We start from the raw sequence: 12116 nt of genomic DNA, 5'->3' as shown, positions 1-12116 counted from the left end.
AGCTGAATACTGGGCTGGGAAGCCTTTAGTAGCATGGTTGAGGTTTAGCTTCAACCTTCTTTCTTGTCCCACCCTTAAGAACCATATAAATGGTATGGTTACCCAGCCAAGTCTAAGTACGGGAAAGATCAGGGGGTTGTGCTTCCCATAGAAAGGAACTGGCACACGAGGCTTAGGGAGATTCAAAATGAAACAAAATGTTTATTTACAAGTAGGTAAAATAAGAAGGCATGTAGGCAGGTGTTTAAAACTGAAATAACTTAGAGGATTTTGAACTGAAGACTTCACTGGCATGAGACACAAAACACTTGGAGTGGTTCTTAAGTTGCTGGCTTGTATGAGAGATGATGGTGTTATGAGACTTAAAGATGTTAAAGTGAGTTCTTTCTGAGGTTGGCACTCCTTCACAAATTAGGTGCTCCAGGTTTAACACCTACATAGCACGGCTTTACCTTTCTGCAGTACCTCAGGGTACTCCACCGAGTCAAAACCCTTTAAAGATATTGGGCAGGAGTTATAGTTATGCCCCAGCTATAACCCTGTTCCTGGTGCCGAAAGGGAGACTCCTTTCTACCTACTTCCTTGGCCCACTATAATTCCCAGTTCTCTTGTGTCTACACAGAAGTTAGTACCATCTGACCCACTTTAGTCCAAGGACTAAAAGTGCTTCATAAATGTTATGATTTGTCTTGTAAGGGTACACATTCCCTTTACTTCCTCCCACCAAGGACTCTCTGGCTGACCCTCTCTGGTCAAAAGCCAGACTCCAACTCTCCTCACTCTTCAGTTTACTCCAACTGTCAACCCCTCTCTCTGGTAGCACCAACTGTCACCTCAACATTCCAACACCAAACTGCCATTTCAGGCTAGCCACAGAAGAAGTGGAGGGGACAATCCTCCTCCCCTCTTTACTGCCTGGCAATCCCAGCATTTGAAGCCGAGTCTGTCACAGTTGGGTTCCTGCAAGTTTACCTGGGAAGTGTAGTCAGGCACTGTCCGCAAGCTCCTGGAGGAAAACCTAAGCAGAGCAAATTTTTGCAAGAGAGCTGAGCTCAAAGCTGACAGGCAGCTAGCAGCAGCAGAAAGCTCTCTTTGGGCTCCCCTTGCTGCCTCCTTCCCTCTTGTCCTTCTGGCCCTGTTGCTACTGATGCTCTGACATGCCCCCTCTGCCCGAGCTCCCGGAGGAAAACCCAGAGAGGATTTTTGCAAGAGAGACTCTTGCCAAAATCTGCCCTGCTTGGGTTTTCCTCTGGGAGTTCAGCAACAGGGCTCAACTACACTTCCCAGGTAAACTTGCAGGAACCCGACACTTGTCGGGTGTCTCATGTAGTTTGGCTGTCAGTAGCAAAACCATACCCCTAGCTTGCTGTTGCATAGAAGGACCTTTCACAATCATCATACAAAACATTAATTTATATCATATCTCCTTCAGCCATTCTTTTGAAAGCATTCATTCTTTATGTCTGATGGCATGTTAACTAAGGATGATCAATCATCAGATTAAGATTCGAACATACATTAATTGTATCAGCTATTTATTGCAAATTCTGTCTAGCACGTTTTCTCAACCAGTAGAAAGCACATCAGTCTAAATAATGCATCTGCTCCAACTTCCTCTGTCTGCTGATCTGAAGAAGAAATTATCCATTTTCTCTCCAAGGTGAGAAGGTGTCTCCCTGCACTCTACTAACAAATCATTTATGTCAATTGTATTTTCCAAATCTTCACCATACATAGCTAAGTAGTTATTCCTGCATAGGGGAGTTCTTTTTGCTATTCTGGTTTCACCACAATTAATAGGTTTATTTACCATTTTGTTCTTAAATTCTGTCATTCCATATTCAGCCTGGCTTTCTGATAATCCTTTTATCAACGACAATTGATAAAAAAGGATATATATATATCCTTTCCCCCTGCCATAAATAATTTTACAGCGCCATCCTAAGGGGAATTGTACCTTCCTAAACCCATTAACTTAAATGATTTTGTGAGGATGTAACTTTGCATAGGACTGCATTGCTAAACTAGCTAATTAAACAAAAACCAAATACAATTCATTATGCCATAAATCATTCAACAGCATCTGAGTTCATTTTATGCAACTCAACCCAAATAATAAGAAAAACTACCCTTCGATTCAGAGCATGCTCAATTAATTAGATTTAACATAATAAATACACTCCCATCATAGCAAATTAAAAGTTTCATGCATTAACAAAATTCAAGAAGGCACTTGGGTATTATTATAAACTAATCAAGTGGGTAGGCTTTTCAGTCTGCAGTAGTAGAACAAAATTCAAGTCAAGTTGGCACCTTAAAGACCAACAAAATATTCCAAGGTATAAACTTTTGTGAGTTAAACTTCACTTAGTCAGATACGTGGCAGATACTATCTGATGAAATAAGCTTTGACTCATGAGAGCTGGAAAATTTTATTGGTCTTTGAGGTGCTACTGGACTAAAATTTTGTTCTATAAATTAATCAGTTACTGAAAATTCAAACAGAGAAGCAACATTAACGTTTCAAATGAACTCCATCAAGGAATCGACTGGGATCTGCCTGGCAACTTTTGATATTGTCCTCTGGTGTGTCCTCCCCACAGCAGTGTGCAGCAAACATTTAATGTTTGGAGCTGAACATGCAGGCATTAACCCAATCACTATCCAATAAGCTTCACTGTTGTTAATAATTAAAAAAGGACTTGTCAAGTTCATCAAAAGCAGTACAAAGTCAGTGGGAACAAGGGGGCAGAAGTTATCTCACTGGTAGGGTTGCCATAAACCTGGAGAAAAAATATCTCTCCCCTTAATAGATCCATGTAGAGGTCTGAAGAAAGAAAGAAAGAAAGAAAGAAAGAAAGAAAGAAAGAAAGAAAGAAAGAAAGAAAGAAAGAAAGAAAGAAAGAAAGAAAGAAAGAAAGAAAGAAAGAAAGAAAGAAAGAAAGCTCTATGGCATCCAGGTCAGATTCTCTAATCTAATTCAACAAGATTAGAGAATCGCAAATTTATCTGACCTTATTTCCTATGGGGAAAACTCTCCTCCTCAAATTAGACCCAGGGATCCAATTATATGGGCCCTTGAACAAGCTGCCCCTGCCACTCTCCATTGTTTCCTATGGGGAAAACATTTCCAAGGCTTTCCAGGCAAGGGAAACCTTAAGCAAAGGCAACTTCTGGCCAAAAGCCAGTCTCAATGCAAGTCCCATTCCCATATGCAAGCTGAACCCAAAAAAGCCCAACAGAAGCAAACAACAGTAAAGGAATGTCAAACTAGATTTGGGGAAATCATTGGCCTTATTGCCTCTGTTAATATTTCTTTGTCTTGCTCCACTCTTGGCACTACGATTGGCCATTACATTTTTCTACGGTTATGAAATTTCCACTTCTTGTTAGCATACTTAGGCTTGGTCTTCACATGCTGTAAAATGAGGTGGTAGACTCCTGGGGTGGAAGATGCACCACTTCAGACTGCAATGAAGGGGGGGGGCATGTTTTAATACATGCCAGTGTAAAAAAACGGCAAATAAAAAAATAAAGTATCAGGGATAAATGTCTTATAGCTATTTGAATGTTTCACTAGTTTGTGTAAATGTTCACACACTCTGTTCCTCAGTTCCACTTCACTTTCTGACCTTGGAATTTCTTTCCTAGTTTCCGTGCCCTTATGGTCCCAATACTTGGTCTTCTTTCTTGTACCTGTCTGGAGTGCTTTTTGGAAACTGAGGTCTGCTTGCCTCTCTAACTTTACAATTCTGCCTTTCTGCTTAGTTAGGACTAATGTACCCTTTAAGAAAGGAACAACTTCATAGAGGACCAGATCTTCCCTCTCTTCATCTGACAAGCACTGAACAGAATAGGAATGGAGCCTCACAAATAAGATATTCAGAGAATAAGGCTGGAGTAAATGTCTGTCAGGGCCTAGAACACTCTGGGACAGGCCAGGGAATATTGGCTATAAGAAAAGATAAAACAGATCTAATTGCACTATCCAGGGCTCTCTCAAGTTTTTTGGCTCTTCGGATGAACTATGAGTCTCTGTACATGAGACATCTGAGATGTGAAGATGTTGGGAGATGCAATGTCAGCCAGGAAGGGTAGTTTTAAAAGACAGAGCCGGTGGCAGGGCAAAGGCTTTGCTATACACTGGAGGTTTGTGAAGGGGCTGTGAAATGCCAAAAGGGAAACTTCGGCCCCCTCCAGGTCCAAGCCCAGCTCTGGAAGGCAGCTCCAGCCCATTTCCATTCCTTGCTGGCCCTGTGATTGCAATTCCACACAGTTTTAGACTGGAGAGGTGAAATTAACAGAGCTTTAGAGGAGGCAAACATGAAATTGACAAATCCTCTGAGAAGTGATCTTTGCTGGCTCTGTCCTTTTAAACTATCCTTCCCAGCTACCCTTGTGTCTCCCTACACTTGACAAACATGCACCAAGGTGTGTAGAGAGACACTATGATTTTGGTGTCCCTATTCAACAGAGAGAAAAGTGAGGAATTTAGAGTGATGTTTTATTGACTGGTATTCAAAAATGAACAAAGTAAAAATAAACATACTTCTCCATGTTCCCTCATGGCAACTATAGAAGCCCAGTGTTTGGAATAGCCCTGGCATGTCCAAATTCCATGTAATGAAGCATTATGAGAACCTCTAAACTGAACCACAGAGGGTGATGCAACATGTAAGTTATATACAGATTTTCAGACAATCTTTGAAGCATATATCACAGAAAGCTGTGCCTGGCAAAAGTATCCTTCACAGCTATAGGTAAATTTCAATTATTCTACACTCTGAGCTGAATCCAAAGATTGATTTCTACCAGAGGAAATTTTTTTGCCAGTTCTCACTTCCTACTGCAGACCCTGATGCCTTCTCATGCAGTCTATAAGGGTCAGTCGGCTGTAGGGAGAGGGAGGAGGCAGAAAAGTTTTGTTCCACCATTGGAAATGTTTCTATCTGCAGATAATGACCATTAAATTCAGCCTTCCACAGTCTGTCTGTATTATTTCTGTGTTATGTGCCATCAGGTCACCTCCAATCTATAGCGACCCTATGAATGAAAGACCTCCAAAACATCCTATCATTAACAGACTTGCTTAGATTTTGTAAACTGGAGGATGTGGTTTCTTTTATTGAGTCAAGCCATCTCATTTTAGGTCTTCCTCTTTTCCTACTGCCTTCTACTTTTCCTAGCATTATTGACTTTTCAGAAAATCTCGTTTTCTCATGATGTGACCAAAGTACACTAGCCTCAGTTTTGTCATTTTAGCTTCTAGGGAGTTCAGGCTAGATTTGATCTAGTACCCACTTATTTGTCTTTTTGACCCTATATTATTTACATCACTTAAAATCTCAGTAGAACTCAACATATCTTCATCTTACCTAACCAATGCATACAGCTGATTAAAGAATGTTTCCTATCAGAGCTTTTTTCAAACAAACTTCCCATATGGGGAATGCAGGTTTGAACTCACATTTTGCTTTATTGTATTGCTTGTTTTATGTAAAACTTTAAAATTGCTAAGTATTCATGTAATACTGTGTTAGTGCTAACTATTTGACGCATTTATGCCATATGTTCATTTTCTCCAAATTGACTATATATTTATGTAAGACTGCATACTCATTTTTCATTCTTTGTCAAGGCAAATAAACCATGTTTTAAGGGGGGGGGAGCAAAAAAAGGAGTGAAATTTGCTGTGGTCAAGTCTATAATATTGATAGTCTTTAAAAATGGTTGTTGGGGGTTTTCCGGGCTGTATTGCCGTGGTCTTGGCATTGTAGTTCCTGACGTTTCGCCAGCAGCTGTGGCTGGCATCTTCAGAGGTGTAGCACCAAAAGACAGAGATCTCTCAGTCTTTAAAAATATCTGTTGGCAAAGGAATTGTTACTACATTTAGAGAAAGCAATTTTCATTTTCTGAGGTTTGCAAATCCACAACAATGTTTCTTTTGCGTCTCCCACTGTACTCTGGGGTACAGGCCAGGTTAAACAAATAATTCATAGCGATCTTATCCAGCTCTCAGAGTTATTGACAAGATGTCTGGATACGATTAAATGCCTGATGCCCACAGGTACTATGTAATTTGGCTGTTCCCCTTAATGTCTTGCTAGATATGTTTTGCTTGTGTAGGAATGCTGATCAGCATGCAAAATCACTGACACATTTCATAAAACTATACCTGTTAAATCTCATGTCTTTCCTTTCTTCTTTAGAAACCTGGCTGAGACTATACCTGTGCACAGAGCCAGGAGTACTGTTGTCAATGTTTATTTTCTCTTCAAAAGCCTGTATTTTAACCTGAAGCCTTTCTTCCTCTTCGTTTCCACTCACAACGGATTTTAAATCATCCAGCTGTGAAGGAGATTCTGTTTCAGCAACATCTTCTACTCTAGAGAGGCAAAAACCAGACGGTTAGAAGAAACAGTTTTGTATTTTGTGGATAGCTGGAATTTTTTTTTTAAAAGTCTCTCTAAGGGTTTGTACACATGCTAACTTTTATTCCATGTGCCTCTATGAGCATATTAATTCAAATTATAATGGCATATCTCCTACCACTCCGCTGTGAAAGTTTGAAGCCTTCCTCCAGCCAAAGCAGGCTTCATTTATTTAATTAAATTTATATTCCGCTCTCCCTGCAAGTGGGCTCAAAGCGGATCACGTATATATACAATGGAAGAGCCACTTAAGCTCCTTCAACTTAAGTGGCTCTCCCACTGGAGAAATCCTAAGGCTTCCTTCAGCCTAAGGAGCTTTCCTCAAAGCCAAGGAACTTTCCACCCAAGTTACTCTTTAATTGGAGAGGAGCCATTTACGTTGAAGGAAAGATTCTTCCAGTCAAAGGCAAGATACGTGCCAATAATTCCCACTGGTCCTATATCTTTTTGACTTTTCCCTTCTCTATCCATCTATCCTCTTGCAGCTTCCATCAATATATTTGCAGCTACAGCTTCTTCAGAGGAAATCATCTCAGATGGATGAAGGATTCACAAGAAGTTGATTGACTCAGCTTCAGAGAGCAAGCAACAGGATGAAAATAACATTATTAACCCCACTTGAAAAGTGTTCAAACAACCAAAGAACATCAGTGCAGTTGTTTGTGAAAATGATAATTGTGATGGTTAATGTGGATTTTCTGCACACTCGAGCTTTAGAAACAGCGGCAAAGCATCTGCTTGCGTACAGAGAGTTCCAGCTTCAATCTCTGGCATCTCCAGTTAAACGGATTAGGTAATAGGTGATATGAAAGTTACTGCCAATCTGAGTAGTGTTGCCAGGGACCCCCCTCGTTATGGAGCCCACCCTGAACTGTGCCAGTTTCCTGCCTTGCTGTTTTGAGGCTCCACCAAAGACTCTGTTTAAGGGCAGCATTTCCCATGCCTGTTTCCTGTTCTCTCTGCTATGATGGACTGTGCCACACATGTCTGTTTACTGCCTCCTTGGACACTTACCTCACCTGGGCCCAGAGCCATGTCACTAGCAGCACAGTGCTAGCTGGAGGGAATCTCCACGAGCCTGGCCAGGCACCCCCTGGTCAGTTCCTGCGGAGAGCCCCTTGCAGGATGGTCACTGGGTCTGCCCTCACCACTAGGCAGCCTGCTAGCAAGCCCAAGACATGCCAAGGAAGAAGCCATGTTCCCAGGCAGCAAAGAAACAACGTGGACTGTTTGTTCTGAGGCTGTCATTTCACAAATGCATGCCTGTCACATCCACAGCGCCCAGCCTCGCCCTGCTATGCATATCTTAGAAGCCGCCCCGGAATGGAAGCTACATGCCGACTGCCCAGAACACTTAATGGACGCATCTCAATACAACCACCACATTCCAGAGCTGATGCCATCAAGACAACTCCAGCTTCCTGGCAGATTCAATCAACCCACCCAGCTCTCCCCTCCCCTCCTTTGTCCCCTCTTCCCGAGGTGTCACAATCATATATTCAGATACTAAAGTGGCCCATCAGCGATAGGTGTAGACCCATTAAGCCTTTGTTTCCCCTTGTGAGAACCACATGGAAGGCACTCGCCTCAGGGTACATTTTTGGGTACTTAAGCAGGCTTTCCCTGCCATGAGGTGTGCGCGCCATTCCTATCGTGAACCCCGACCGTCTCTCTATGTGTCTAGTGCAGGCATTAGATATCGCCACGCTTCGCTGCTACATCTTTATTCCACGCCGTGACCAGGTGCGTATTACCCCTATTTATCGATCTCAAGTGGGTTCCCTGCTCATGCAAACGGCTCTACTTTTCCTACTCTTTATTTCCTAGTTCTTGTATGTACCTTACTTGTGTGTGTTATTGTAGGCATACGCAACACTATTAGTAAAACATGTTTTATCTTTATTAGTCTTGCCTCTTTATTGCACAAGTAATCTGGAAGATGGACTCTGGTATAGCTGGTTAAGATCCGCAATAATTAAACCTAGACTGCAGCTAATTTCCCCATAAATAGCAGTTCTTGTAACAGTAGATAATACTGACCTTCATAGATCAGTGGTCTGACTCAGGCAGTTTCATGTGCTCAAAGTTTACCATGTAAAGGTACAATAAGGCTGGGGTTGCCAGTTACCCACTTCCTGAACAAGTTCATTCTTATCTGTTCCGTTCAAACATCTTTTTTCCTTGAGCACTTTTATTCTTTCTTGTTTCAGTCCTCATTACTGTCCGCAGTAACAACTGAGAATATTGGGCAAAAAATGAGTGAAATTTGGAATTGCCTCCTCTGCTTACAGTGGGGAATTGATTCAGGAGTAGACATGGGCACGAACAGAAAAAAAGGCATGAACATGGTGTTCGTTGTTCATTTCCATCCACGAACAATGAACACTGATGAACATGATCCTGTCACGAACATGTTCATTGTTTGTTGTTTGTGGGGTCCAGCAGGCCCTCCTCCAGCCATCAAGATCTCTACCACACCACTCCCAGAAACCCTACCTCAGCAGGCAGCAGGAAATGTACCAATAATAAATAATAGCTTGGCCCCAGAGCCTGGCAGCAGCCCTGGAACCTGAAGGGGTAGATCCCTACCGCACCACTCTCAGAAACCTTACCTAAGCAGGAAGCAGGAGAGGTACCAGTAATAAATAATAACTTGGCCCAGAGCCTGGCATCAGCCTTGGAACTTGAAGAGGTAGATCCCTATCCCACCACACACAAAGAAAATTCAAGCTCCAATGCACTCTCCCTGTCTCTCTCTCAAAATGCCAACAGCAACTGTCTCTCCCTCACTGTCTGCAAAACCAGAGCTGGGAGCCCCCTCACTTTCTTGTAACAAATTTGGAGCTCCACACTTGAAAGGAAGACCTGCCTATCAAGCTAAATTGGGCTTAGATTGGGGTTTCCAGGGCAACAGCAGGAGTTCAGACAGAGAATTGATTGCAGGTGCCAGATTGTCTGGCTTGACGAACAGCAACGAACAGCAATGAACGAGGCTTGCAACGATCACCTGTTCATTTAGAATGGGGCCTCATGAACAGCTTGTTCGCAAACAGCAGATTGGGCTGTTTGTGGGTTTTTTTAGTTCGTATTGCTGTTCGTGCCCATCTCTATTCAGGAGAAGGTAGAGTCATGGGAGGAGATACAGAGACAAAAAAAGAATGCCCAGTTTATCTCAACCATGTTTTCACATGTCTTAACTGCAGCGCAAAATCATGCAAAATTCACGGAACAATGGCATCTTCGCGCCACGGGAAATCGTGCCATGAAGACACCATCGTTCCATGAGTTTTGCATGATTTTGCGCGGCAGTTAAGATGTGTGAAAACAGCCCTCATTATTAATCAATAGCTGAAAGCCACCTTGTAGCAACACGTGTGAAAGAATGTGTGCCTCTAAGCATGTGTAGAACTCATTTTACCAGTAACAAACAAACATCACCCAGCTGCATTTAATGAATGTCAGGGTTTGAGATTATGGGCACTTGACGAATGAAACCTTATGTCCCATATCCATATTGTTTCTAATTATGGGCCTGAATAACTACCTGCCTTATCTGAGGTGGCAGAGCAGTAGAAGTAATAGCAGTATTTCCCATGTTTCATACAAGATAGAGGGATATTTCCAATGGAACATTCAAGAAGCCTGAAAACTATCATCTACTATCTTGGAGGCTATAAAAGGAAGGCAAGTGTGTTGCTGGAGCTCTGGAACACGGTGATGTTGTAAGGGGGCTGCAGCTAAAAAAAATGGAGCCAGTAGTATAACCCTATAAGACACTTCTTTCATTAAGTCTCCCAAAATCTAGCTAAGCCGAATACGTTGGTGTCAAAATGTGAGAAATATAGCTGTGCTAACTCCACAGTTTTCTTTTTGATTCTGTATAAGGGCTCCAAAAGTATGGGAAGATAGCATTAATGAACAGATGAAAGAGGGGTTGACTGATAGCTGAAAAAGTGGAGACTAGGCTTGACAGGTCTCCTTACTGTCTTGTTGGGAGGGGGGAACTCAGCATTCACCTTTTCTGATGTCTTTGCTTGGATCCTAACTGTGGCACTATGACATCACTTCCAGGAAATGATGTCATTGTACAGGGACAGGCAGCACAATGATGTCACTGCTGGGAGTGATGCTGTTGTGCCACTGTGGGAGCACGCCTGGAAGGTCTATTCCCCTGCCAGTCAGGTGAGTGTGTGTGGGGGGGAGGCGGAGTGGGGGAGACTCATGAGCATCAGCTTCCTTTGACCACAAACATTCACTCATGGACAATCCACTACCAGCTACCCAGCACAAATTATTGTGAAGTGGAGATTTAGTCAGGAAACAAGCTATGCTAGTAAACAGAAACCAGGCATGGTAATGGCCAATGAAGTACATAACACACAACCCACAGAGCATTGAAATTTTGGTAATTGCCCCACAAAAAACAAATATGAAATAGGAACAAAACTCTATAGTCCACACAAACTTCTAGAATACCAGTTATGAAGTACTGACCAGTGTGTTTCAAGCAAATATTACAATAGAATCCCATTTTTGCATGCATTACACATACATAGATGTTGTAAACTAGTCCTGTTATTTTGCAAAACTGCAGTGCTGTATTTGGTTTCATATCAACACGATCTCTTTGTCTTATGTTTATTCCCAGAAGCAGTCTGCTTCTCTGATGAGTTAAAACAAACCATTCTGCAAAGCTTAGCAAGTTTTCATTTGTTGGATCTTGCTTCCATTCACACTCATGCGTGGAACCGTGACTCAGGGTTCACGGAATGCAAGGGGCATCTTGCCATCATCTTCAGTGGACCAGCAATAGAAGGAAGTGTTTGGAAGATCCAGTTGCTTTTAAGAGAACATTATGTTCTATGTTTGAATTTACATTGTTCACTGTGGCTCAGCAGTCTATAAAATATATAACTTGGCTCAGGCTCCATGAGTTAGCTAATATGACCCACATGGGATCCTCAGCATGGCCAATTTTACATTATCTTGCTAAATCCAAGCAACTAAAAAAAAAAAATCTTATCCCTGGAGACACACTTCAGGGGGTACATTGTTATTGCCTTGTCTCTGTCCAGGATCACAAAACTCTGGCTTTCTTGGCAAAGAGTACTTCTTGGTAAAACAGGACTGATGCAACAAGTATGAAATGCTCCATACTGAACACATCTAGAAGACCTACCTCCTTCTTTGCTGGCTCCTTCAGTAAAAAAAAAGAAGCCAATAAAATTAACTACTGATAGAAATTAGGGATGAATGAAGCCACTGGGTTCTAATCCGAATAGTTCTGTCAGAAAGCAGACTGAATGAATTCTCCTATGCCAAAAACTCTGGAGTGAATTGTAACATCTGGGACAACTTCCAGAGTTACTCAGGGCGTGCACAGAGTATGCTCCAAGTTTTGATGTCAGCAATCTATACGACAAGCTTGAAAAGCAGGCCATATTTCAAATGGAGGTGAGAGTCAAAGATAAATCTGTTCAACTAGTCTAAAATGATAAATAACATAACTGTACATTATGAGTACAATCTGAGTATTGGGAGGGTTTTTTTTTTGTAATATAATATATTTGTATTTAGAAAACCAAAGTAATAGTAAGAGGGGATACAGAAAGAAAAAAAGGGATTGTATAACTGACATTGTGCCATCCTGAAAAAAGTGACAACTTAGAGAGGGTTGATAGGAAG

The 12116-nt window shown here is 41.9% G+C and overlaps 1 protein-coding gene across 1 annotated transcript in view; it reads right to left on the bottom strand.

Moving 5' to 3' along the window:
* Window positions 1-12116, bottom strand: part of VEPH1 (ventricular zone expressed PH domain containing 1) — a 189609-nt gene that overhangs the window by 78494 nt on the left and 98999 nt on the right. The gene's annotated exons all lie outside the window — the stretch shown is intronic.

The sequence above is a fragment of the Eublepharis macularius genome, chromosome 6 (assembly GCF_028583425.1).
Source record: "Eublepharis macularius isolate TG4126 chromosome 6, MPM_Emac_v1.0, whole genome shotgun sequence".
Lineage (NCBI taxonomy): Eukaryota > Metazoa > Chordata > Lepidosauria > Squamata > Eublepharidae > Eublepharis > Eublepharis macularius.
The sequence above is the reverse complement of the archived record's forward strand: the minus strand, read 5'-3'. Positions and strand labels throughout refer to the sequence as shown.